Raw genomic sequence first — 12,449 nt, 5'->3', positions numbered from 1 at the left:
AGTTCAAAGAGAATAAGAGCAACATCAAGAATAATAAGAGGAAGCAATGGTTAACAACAACAACAATAACAATAACAAATCAGTTAAGGATCACGCTTTTCATACTTTTGGTGATTTTTTTACCAAGAATTACAAAACCTAGAGTGGAAGCAAATAATTTTGAATTAAAGCCTTCACTTTGTCAAATGGTTCAACAAACACAATTTGAGAAAGGTCCTACTAAGAGTCCACATGTGCACCTTGTACATTTTCTTGAAATTAGTGATATGCTGAAGATTAATGGAGTATCAGATGATAGCATTCGGCTGAAGTTATTTCCTTTCTCTTTGAAGGATCGTGCTAGAGAATGGTTGCATTCATTACCTTTTAGTTTTATGACTACTTGGGATGAGCTATCGCAAGCCTTTTTGGCTCAATACTTTCCTCCAAGTAAGAATGAATTGACTTCTTTTATACCAAAGGATGATGAAAGTCTTTATGAAACATGGGAGAGATACAAGGGTCTTCAAAGGAGATATACTCATTATGGGATTCCTAAGTGGATGCTAGTTCAGCATTTATATAATGGTGTTTCTCCAGCTATCCGAAGTATAACAAATGCATCCTCTAGAGGAGATCTTATGGAGAAATCTGCAGATAAAGCTTATTTAGCATTAAACAAGAATGCTTACAATAATTATCAATAGAGTTGTGAAAGGAATGAAGGAAGTCATCCACTGGTATATATAAGTTAGATGCAATGAGTATGTTTAATGCCAAATTTGATGCTTTAACAAGACAGATGGATAAATTGAGAATAGAAGTTGATGCTTCAGTTGGGGGATCTAGCCATACAGAAGATGGTGGTATAAGGAATGTGAATTGTGTTAGTGAATTTCCTTCTTATGGGCAAGAGTTTGGAAGTGAGTAAGTTGATTTTAGGGGAAATTACAATAAAAGGCTAGCTGGTAATCCATTTTCTGCTACATATAATCCTGCATGGAGGAATCATGCTAACTTTTCTTGGGGAGGTCAACAAAGGCAACAATAACAGAATTATCAACAACCTCCTAATTATCAACAACAGTAAAATTTTTAGCAAAATAGAGGCACACCTAGATTTCCACCATCAAGGAATCAAAACATACCTATTTCAAATGCACCTGTTCCACAACCACTAATTTAGTCTTCAAACCAAGATTCAATTCTAAAGTCTATGATGGAAAGTTTTTTATCTGCTCAATAGAAACAAGGTGAAATGATTCAACAATTGACTTCAAGGATAGATTAACTCACCACTCATAACAGGATGTTAGAGAATCAAATAGGTCAACAAGTAAGTTCTTCAAGTAAAGCACAAGGAAAACTTTTAAGTCAACCAGAGAATACTAGAGAACATTATAAGGTAGTTATTTTAAGGAGTGGGAAAGTTATGGGAGAAGAAAAGAAAGATGAGGTGAGAATGGAGGAAAAGAAGAAAGAAAGTGAAGATAAAAATGAGTCTATTTTAGTTCAAGGTGAAGTTAGTGAGGAAGTAAGGAGAAAGAAGCTAAAAAAGAAGAAGTAGAAAAGTATGTGCTTCCACCACTATACAAGCCACCATTTCCATATCCTCAGAGATTTTAGAAAGCAAAGTTAGATAAGCAGTTTGGGAAATTTTTTGTAAGTTCTGAAGAAGTTATACATCAACATTGCATTTATAGAGGCAATTTCTCAAATGCCTTCATATGCCAAGTTCCTCAGTAGCTCACTCTGCTGCTCCTCTAGTCTCTATATCTGCGATAGCAATAACAGCCACCGTTGAGTACTATGACTCAGTGGTGCACAGCATACTAAAATATATTTATGCATAATTCAAAACACATTTATTCAAATACTGAACGGAATATGAGAAACAAATGCAAAACATGATTTATAAACTTTTAGTCCAAACAATTTCATTTAGGAAGTCTCAAAACAAATTTCATAAAAACACATAATTATATCATGTCATTCGAAACAATAATCATCTTAATAGCCAGAGGCTTATGAGAAATCACATCACAAGGCTAGCTAGCTCAAATATATGGATATCCATTCAATTTCTTCTTCTACTAGCACACACCTCAACACTTCAGCCAGAGAAGGAATCAAAATTCGAAACTATTTCTTCCCACTAGTCATACTAGTGAGGTATTCAAATATATGGTCATGACATTGTGGTTTCAAAACTATCTTAACAATTTACTAAATATTTATTGCCATTTCAAACACATACAAGTAAACTTTCAATAATTTAAGTCAAAAGCATAATACACATTTTGCAATATAAGTAATTCATTTCATGCACTTTGTAAGTGAATTTTAAATAATATTGATATTGTGCACAAACCTTATGCGAGTCACCTCTTGGCCTTGATTCGATGCCTCGGGTTCTTTTCCGGCATTCTTTTCAACTGAAACACACAATTTCACAGTGTTTCAGTATCATAATTTATCATAAATCCAAAAATAATTTCAAATCTAACTTTAATATGCTTAATTTGACATTCTTTGAAATTTGTATTTCGGGATTACTATTTACGATACTATTCAAGTTAATTTGTTGACTTTCTAATGCTTAATAGTTATGAGAATTTCAATTTCACCCACATACCACATTTTGGTTACCTAATTTGTTGGTTTTGGTTGTGTTCTCAAACTTTAAGTCTCTAGGCACAAATTTCAAATTTTCAGTTTTAGTGTTCAGTTTTGCACTGTTCCATTGGTCATGTTACTGTAATAATTTGGCTAAGTTTTCTTCATAGAAGTTGTTTCTTATTGTCTTAACTTTATTTCCCTTTTTGAATCACTCTATTTGGAGTTTTGTAACCCAAGTTATAGTCATTTGAACATGGCTAGCCGGATTTGGTGTTACCCAAAATTCTGGGCAAATTCTGGATTATGACAGTTTTTATACATTGAATGCAGGTGGTTTTTGAAATAGGTTATGGTCAAAATTTGGGTTTGATTTCTTATGAAAGTTGTAGGGCTATGTCTTACCTTTCTACTGGTAAAAATTCAGGTCATTTGGACCTTCCTGGACCAAGTTATGGTCATTTACGTAACTATTGTTCATTTGGTCATTTTTGTACAGGTCAGTGTGCCCAATTATGGATTTAACCTAATTGTTCACTAAGTTATGGTCACTTTCTGGGCATTATTCCTAAATGATAAATGTGTAATTTTGTGTCTAGTTTCATTCTCAATTGTCCTTACACCAATTAGGTTAGTAAATTTTTATTTTTGATCTCTGAAAGGGACCTAGGTCAAGCTGCCTACAGATTGACCCTCATCAATTCGAATTGGAACTTGTTTCCAACAATTCATACACATCACAAATAGTCACAATTGACCATTTCTCAACTTAAATAAGGTTAATAACATCATTTGGCCAATTCTCAAAATTTTCTTCAATTTTTCACATGTTCAAAACCCTAGCTACACACAAAGTTTAATCTAATGCAATTTAAAGTATGTATTCATGTTCTACACACCTAATTCACCTCAAATAACTATTCCAAACCATCAAACTCATTCATATCAAACCCTAACCCTAGCTGGACAAATTTTTTATTTGGTCTCTTAATAATTATTTTTGTTTAATTTCCCTCAAATCTAAATTAATTCAAGTAGATATACATGAATATAAAGAGAAATAAAAAAATGGATAACTAACCTCTTTGTGTGGCTTTTCTCTCTTCCCAAATTCCACTTCTTTCCTCTTCTTTTTGTTGTCAATAGATGAATCAAGGTTCAAGGACAAGATTTACTTAAGAAACCTTAGGAAAATTATGTTTGGATTAGGGTTTGTGAAGCTTGAGTCAAGCTTCCATGGAGATTTCAAGAAAGAAAAATGAGAGAGAGGGCCAAGGGAGAGGGACGGCACATTGTGGAAAAGAAAACACAAAAATGATTTTTTTTTAATTTAATTTTTTTTTAATTGGTCACTTAAGTAGATGATTATCCCATTTTTCAAATTTAAAATTATAGTTTTATTATGTCATGCATGATGATGTCACTTTATTATTTTTATTTTCTTTTTTCTTTATTTTTTTTCTTTAATTTAATTCCCAATTCTAAAATTTTCGTTTCTACGATTTTATTGGACAGTTAGGTCAGGAATTAGCTCTAGGGGTAAATTAACCAAATTGCCCCTCGCTGGTTTAATCCGGTTGGCAAGTAATTCAATATTTTTTTTGGATCCCTGACCTAATTATTTGACCTGGTTAAAAACTCTTTTTTGTGATTTTTTCTTTTCCACTATGTTCACAATGGTCCTAAGGACCGCAGCGTCACATTTTACAGTTCGAAATTTGAGTTTAGACTGACCTCGCAATCATTCCCGAGAAGGTCACCCATCGCTGTGACTCCCAACTCATTTAACTTTTTGTGTTCTGTTTTTCTTATTTATACTTAGCTATTTGGCAATTACTAATTATTTACGTTCAAGGCTTATCTAGGTGTGGTTCTAATTCTCTTAATTATCCAGACCGACACCGGTCATCGGAACAGTGAAATATACCAGGCTTTGCAAATAGGGGTGTTACAATTCTCTCCCCCTTAAAATAAATTTCGTCTCAAAATTTTATCTGGTATTAGTCTCTAAACAGTTGTGGGTGCTATCTCCTCATGTCCTCCTCTCATTTCCAAGTAGCTTCTTGGCCCGAATGATGGTTCCACAACACTTTCACTAACGGTACTTGCTTATTCCGTAGCTACTTCACCTCATAAGCCAGAATCTCTATGGGTTCTTCCTCATATGTTAGGTCTGGATTCACTTCAATTTCTTCTACTGGGAGTACATGAGATGGGTCAAATCTGTACCTCCTCAACATAGACACATGGAAGACATTATGTATCTTCTCCAACTCTAGAGGTAGTGCCAAAAGATATGCCAAGGGACCCACTCTCTCCAAAACCTCATATGGCCCCATGAAATGAGGACTCAATTTCCCCTTTTTGTCGAATCTCATAATTCTCTTCTAAGGAGAAACCTTGAGGAATACTTTCTCACCCATTGCATACTCAGTATCTCTTCTCTTCAAATCAATATAGGATTTCTGATGGTTTGATGCAGTCTTAAGTCGATCTCTGATCAATCTGATTTTCTCTTTAGTTTGTTGAACAATCTCTGGCCCAATCATCTTTCTTTCTCCTACCTCATCCCAACACAATGGTGTTCTACATTTTCTGCCATACAAAGCTTCATATGGAGGCATCCCAATGCTTGATTGGTAGCTGTTGTTGTAAGCAAACTAAATCAAAGGCAAGTGTGTGTCCCAACTGCCCTCAAACTCAATCACACAAGCCCATAGCATGTCCTTCAAGATCTGAATTACCCTCTCAGACTGGCCATCTGTCTGTGGGTGGAATGTCGTGCTGAAGTTCAATCTAGTTCTTAGGGCTCTTTGAAGACTACCCCTGAATCTAAAAGTGAACTTAGGATCTCTATCAGATACGATGGATACTGGCACTTCATGCAGTCTTACTATCTCATCAATGTACAACTTGGCCAATCTTTCTAAACTGTAGTTCTCCGGACTGGTAGAAAATAAGCGGACTTGGTCAGTCTGTCAACAATAACCCATACTACATCATGACTTTTCTGTGTCCTCGGAAGTCCTATCACAAAATCCATAGTTGTTCTCTCCCATTTCCATTCCGGTACTGGTAATGGATGTAAAAAACTAGCTAGTACTTGATACTCTTCCTTCACTTGCTGACAAGTTAGGCATTTGGAAACAAGTTCTACCACATCTCTTTTCATACCCATCCACCAGTAATGCTCCTTTAGCCCTCTATACATTTTTGTGCCACCAGAGTGCATAGAAAAAAGGGACTCATGTGCTTCCTTCAAAATGATCTGTTTCAAGTCAACGTCATTAGGAATGCACATTCTGCTCTGGTGAAGTAGTAGACCATCATCTCTTATTGAGAATTCTGGTTTCTTGCCCTGCCGGACTTCTTCTAACAGCTTCTGATACTTCTGATCATTCTGAGCAGCCATTCTGATATGATCAATTAACACTGGCTATACATGCCATGCAACTGCTGTCTGCCCCTCATCATTAATTTCTAAACTGGCATGCAATACTCTCAACTCATGTACCATAGATAAAGGAGAAACCCGTAGACTTGCCATAGTCTTGCGACTTAAGGCGTCAGCCACCACATTAGCTTTCCCTGGCTGATAGTCTATCAGACAATCATAGTCTTTTATCAACTCTAACCATCTCCTCTGTCTCAAATTCAACTCCTTCTGAGTGGCCAAATACTTCAAACTCTTATGATCTGTATAGATGTAGCACTTCTCCCCATACAAATAGTGTCTCCAGATCTTAAGAGCAAATACAATAGCTGCAAGCTCCAAGTCATGTGTCGAATAATTCCTCTCATGCGATTTCAGCTGGTTTGATGCATAGGCAATGACATTCCGCTCTTGCATTAGTACACAGCCTAACCCATTGTGAGAAACGTCACTGTAAACAATATACTCTTTACTTGGGGTAGGTAAAGTAAGGACTGTAGCCTCAGTCAAACATCTTTTTAACTCATCAAAACTCTATTGGCATTTATCTGTCCACCAAAATTTCACATCTTTTCAAAGTAACTTAGTCAATAGAGATGCCAACATGGAGAACCCTTTCACAAATCGGCGATAGTATCAAGCTAAACCCAGAAAACTGTGAATCTCCGTGATATTTCTGGGTGGCCTCCAATTAAGGATAGCTTCTATCTTACTTGGATCTACCTTGATGCCCTCTACCGATACTACATGCCCCAAGAAGGATATTTCCTTCAGCCAAAATTCACACTTCGATAATTTGGCGTATAGCTGTTTCTCCCTCAAAGTCTACAGTATAATCCGTAGATGTCTATCATGATCTTCTGTACTCCTCAAATATACTAATATATCATCTATGAATACCACAACAAACTGGTCAAGGTATGATCTAAAAATAGTGTTCATCAGATCCATAAAAGCAGCTGGAGCATTAGTTAACCCGAATAGCATAACCAAGAACTCATAATGGCCATAGTGGGTTCTAAAGGCAGTTTTAGGAATACTTTGCTCTTGTACTTTCAGCTGATAATAACCTAATCTCAGGTCAATTTTAGAGAACACAGTTGCACCCCTCAACTGATCAAACAAGTCATCAATGCGGAGCAATGGATATCTGTTCTTTATTATCACCTTATTCAACTGCCGGTAGTCAATACATAAATGGAGAGTGCCATCTTTCTTCTTAACAAACAACACTGGCGCTCCCAAAGGTGACACACTAGGGCGGATAAAGCCCTTGTCAAGTAGCTCTTGCAACTGCACTTTCAACTCTTTCAATTCTGCTGGTGCTATTCTGTATGGTGTTATGGAGATTGGGTCCACACCAAGCATAACATCAATTTCAAACTGTACCTCTCTTTCTGGAGGTAATCCTGGCAATTCATCAGGAAAGTCACATACAGTAGGGATGTCTCTTAGTGTTAGACTCCCCACTTGGGTGTCTATCACATGTGCCAAGTATGCTTCACACCCCTTTATGATCATCCTTCTGGCTAGTGCAGCCGAAATGATGTTTGATGGCAGTAACTGCCTCTCCCCATGTATTACCACATCACCGTATAGAGGGAGACCGAAAGTGACTGTCTTCAGTCTACAGTCAATCATGGCGTGATGCCTGGCTAACCAATCCATGCCCAAGATGATATCATAATCTCTAAAGGGCATTTCAATCAAATTTGACAGAAAAGTGTGTCCTTGGATCATCAGAGGACAATCTCTATAGATTCTATTAACCCAGACCTCTTGTCCTAACGGACTAGTTACTAGCACTTCAAAATCCATTTTGGCACACGGAACCACAAGTGAACTGACTATGCTAGCACTAACATATGAGTGGGTTGAACCCGGATCAAATAGTACAAATACATCTTGATCAGAGATAGAGAATGTACCGGCTACAACATCGGAAGTCTCAGCCTCTTCCCGCTATCTCATAGTGTAGACTCTGGCCGGAGCACTCCTCAGGCCGATGGCACAGCACCTTGATCGCTGTAAGTATTGCCTCTACCTCTACCTCTTCCTCTGCTAACCGATTGTGAACCTCTGGTAGCAGGACTCTGAATAGATCCCTCAGCAATAGTAGGAGCTAGCCCAAATCTAGGGGCACTGGTGCAATCCTTAGTAAGATGACCCTTGCCTCCACAGTTAAAGCAAGCTCCTGTTGCCCAATAACATTCTCCCCCATGAATCATGCCACATGTCTCACAGGGGTGGGGAGGATATGAACCCCTGGTCGACTACTGACCAGACCTAGGGGGTCTCTGTCCAGAGAATCTGCCCCTTCCAAACCTTCCACCTCTACCTCTTCTAGGTCCCCCAAATTTCTTATTCTTTCCAGATGTACCACTGGGACTTTGTTCAACTGATTTTTCACCCTTTTCTTTCTTTGATTTTTCAGTCTTCTCTTATTTCTCTTTTATTGGTGTCGCTTCTAATTCAATTCTTTCTAACTCAAGTGCCTGAGAGATGAGCTCTAAGAAGTTACTGTGTCTGAATCCCACTACTTGCATCTTCAAACTGGGCTTCAAACCGGTCTCAAATCTCTTGTACCTTTCTTTGCTGGTGGACAGGAGACTCCCAGCATAGTAGCTTAAGCGGGAGAACTCCCTCTCATATTCTGCCACTGTTCTGTTGCCTTACTTTAGACTCAAAAATTCTTATAGTTTCTAATCCACAAATGCATCTGGGATATATTTCTGTTTGAACTCTTTGATGAAATCATCCCAGGTCAGTACTGGTGGTTATGCCAAGCTTTGGGGAATAGTCTTCCATCAATCATAAGCATCCCTTTGTAGTAGTGACACGGAGTATTCAAACTTCAATTCATCAGAGCAATGCAATTTCTTGAATACTCTGTCCATTCTTTCCAGCCATTGGTCTGCCTCTAATGGGTCTACTGTACCCTTAAATTCTGTAGCCCTATACTTCAATAACTTATCATATTGTCTGACTGGAGCTTGGGGTTGCACCACAGTAGTTTGGGGTGGAGCTTGAGCAGGCATACCGCCAGCCATCTGTTGAAACATTGCAGCCATCTGCTAGGCAAATTGTGTTGGAAATTGGGGCATCTGTGGGGCTAGTGCCACTGACCCACTGACATTTTGGAGAGCTTGGGCTTCCCCTTAGGCCTCAGCCCCTACTGACTGCTCAACTGAGCGATCCCCTTCTTCCATTTCAAATTGCAATTAAAATATCTCCTGAACAAATAACACAAGGAGATTCCCTCCGTTAGTTCATATTTATGATGTAATGCACTATATGTAACAAATAAGGACATTGAGCAATTGTACTTATCATAGAAAAGACACAAATTCACACGTTAAAACATACTTTAAAAATTTGCTCTGATACCACTAAAACATGTCATACCTTATCCCTCTATAAGGTATAACATGATCCCTAAGAATACCTAATGAACTACCGAATTTCACATACCGATAACTTATTAAGTACCCAACAAGGGATTTTAAAAACCTTTTTCTTACTTTTTGGAAGTGGTGAGCATTTTCTTACATTTAATATAAGTTTAAAAGCTAGCTAAAATTTTTGTCCATTTTTATTTTTACACAAATTTTGGAAAAATTTCGGCAGAGTGCCGTTTGTATTTTAAGAAAATAGTTCTTCAAAAACCTGTAAAAACACTTCCAATAATTTATTTCATCAACTCAATAACTACCACAACAAACTTCAACTTCATTTCTCAAACTCCAAAATTCCAACATAATTCTCAATTCAAATATCATAAAAAATAACACTAAATAATTTCATTAAAGTAAAATCAATTTACATTTATCAACCAAACTTTACATAAGCAAATCCAAAATAATATTATTACAAACTCTATACAACTGCTCATGACCAGTTTTTATATATACATACATTTACATGCATAAATATAAACATTACATTTAGGGTATAAATTTATACCTGATAAAACTTCAGGAAAGGTGGCTCCACGATCCTTAGCAGCTCACTCTGCTGCTCCTCTAGTCTCTATATCTGTGACAGCAATAACAGCCATCACTGAGTACTATGACTCAGTCGTGCACAGCATACTAAAATACATTTATGCATAATTCAAAACACATTTATTCAAATACTGAACGGAATATGAAAAACAGATGCAAAACATGATTTACAAACTTTTAGTCCAAACAATTTCATTTAGGAAGTCTCAAAACAAATTTCATAAAAACACATAGTTATATCATGCCATTCGAAACAATAATCATCTCAATAGCTAGAGGTTTATGAGAAATCACATCACAAGGCTAGCTAGCTCAAATATATGGATATACATTCAATTTCTTCTTCTAATGGCACACACCTCAGTACTTCAGCTAGAGAAGGAATCAAAATTCGAAACTATTTCTTCCCACTAGTCATGCTAGTGAGGTATTCAAATATATAGTCATGACACTGTGGTTTCAAAACTATCTTAATAATTTATTAAACATTTATTGCCATTTCAAACACATACAAGTAAACTTTCAATAATTTAAGTCAAAAGCATAATACACATTTTGCAATATAAGTAATTCATTTCATGCACTTTGTAAGTGAATTTTAAATAATATTGATGTTGTGTACAAACCTTATGCGAGTCGCCTCTTGGCCTTGACTCGATGCCTCGGGTTCTTTCTCAGTATTCTTTTCAACTAAAACACACAATTTTATAGTGTTTTAGTATCATAATTTATCATAAATCCAAAAATAATTTCAAATCTAACTTTAATATGCTTAATTTAACGTTCTTTGAAATTTGTATTTTGGGGTTACTATTCACGACACTATTCAAGTCAATTTATTGACTTTCTAATGCTTAATAGGTATGGGAATTTCAATTTCACCCACATACCACATTTTGGTTGCCTAATTTGTTGGTTTTGGTTGTGTTCTCAAACTTTAAGTCTCTTAGGTACAAATTTCAAAATTTCAAATTTGGTGTTCAGTTTTTCACTATTCCATTGGTCATGTTGCTGTGATAATTTGGTTAAGTTTTCTTCATAGAAGTTGTTCCTTATTGTCTCAAATTTATTTCCCTTTTTGAATCACTCTATTTGGAGTTTTGTAGCCCAAGTTGTAGCCATTTGAACATGGTTGGCCGGATTTGGTGTGACCAAGAATTCTAGGCAAATTCTAGATTATGGCAGTTTTTATATATTGACTGCAGGTGATTTTTCAAATAGGTTATTATTAAAATTTGGGTCTGTTTTCTTCATGAAAGTTGTAGGGCTATGTCTCAACTTTCTACTGGTAAAAATTCAGGTCATTTGGACCTTCCTGGACCAAGTTATGGTCATTTACGTAACTAATATTCATTTGGTCATTTTTGTATAGGTCAGTGTGCCCAATTCTAGATTTAACCTAATTGTTCACTAAGTTATGGTCACTTTATGGGCATGATTCCTAGATGATAAATGTGTCATTTTGTGTCTAGTTTCATTCCCAAGTGGCCTCACACCAATTGGGTTGGTAAATTTTCAGTTTTGGTCCCTGAAAAGGACCTAGGTTAAGCTGCCTGCAGATTGACCCTCACCAATCCGAATTGGAACTTGTTTCCAACAATTCATACACATCACAAATGGTCACAATTGACCATTTCTCAACTCAAATAAGGTCAATAACATCATTTGGCCAATTCTCAAAATTTTCTTTAATTTTTTACATGTTCAAAACCCTAGCTACACACAAAGTTTAATCTAATTCAATTTAAAGTGTGTATTCATGTTCTACACACCTAATTCACCTCAAATAACCATTCAAAACCATCAAAATCATTCATATCAAACCCTAACCCTAGCTAGATGAATTTTCTATTTGGTCCCTCAATAATTATTTTAGTTTGATTTCCCTCAAATCTAAATTAATTCAAGTAGATATACATGAATATAAAGAGAAATCAAAGAATGGATAACTAACCTCTTTGTGTGGCTTTTCTCTCTTCCCAAATTCCACTTCTTTCCTCTTTTTTTTGTTGTCAATAGATGAATCAAGGTTTAAGGACAAGATTTACTTAAGAAACCTTAGGGAAATTATGGCTAGATTAGGGTTTGTGAAGCTTGAGTCAAGCTTCCATAGAGATTTCAAGAAAGAAAAATGAGAGAAAGGGCCAAGGGAGAGGGACGGCACATTGTGGAGAAGAAGACACAAAAATGATTTTTGTTTTAATTTATTTATTTTTTAATTGGTCACTTAAGTAGATGATTATCCCATTTTTCAAATTTAAAATTATAGTTTTATTATGTCATGCATTATGTCATGCATGATGATGTCACTTTATTATTTTTATTTTCTTTTTCCTTTTTTTTTTTGTTTCTTTAATTTAATTCTCAATTCCAAAATTTTTTTTCTCTAATTTTATTGGATAGTTAGCTCAGGAATC

The 12,449-nt window shown here is 36.1% G+C and overlaps 1 non-coding gene across 1 annotated transcript; it reads right to left on the bottom strand.

The window, feature by feature from the left end:
* Positions 1-428: 428 nt before the first annotated feature.
* On the bottom strand, positions 429-532 carry LOC131180340 (small nucleolar RNA R71). The gene has a single exon (XR_009149116.1). It is a non-coding gene; the product is annotated as a small nucleolar RNA R71 (small nucleolar RNA).
* Positions 533-12,449: the final 11,917 nt, after the last annotated feature.

This window comes from Hevea brasiliensis, chromosome 5, assembly GCF_030052815.1.
Source record: "Hevea brasiliensis isolate MT/VB/25A 57/8 chromosome 5, ASM3005281v1, whole genome shotgun sequence".
NCBI classification, from domain to species: Eukaryota; Viridiplantae; Streptophyta; class Magnoliopsida; order Malpighiales; family Euphorbiaceae; genus Hevea; species Hevea brasiliensis.
The sequence above is the reverse complement of the archived record's forward strand: the minus strand, read 5'-3'. Positions and strand labels throughout refer to the sequence as shown.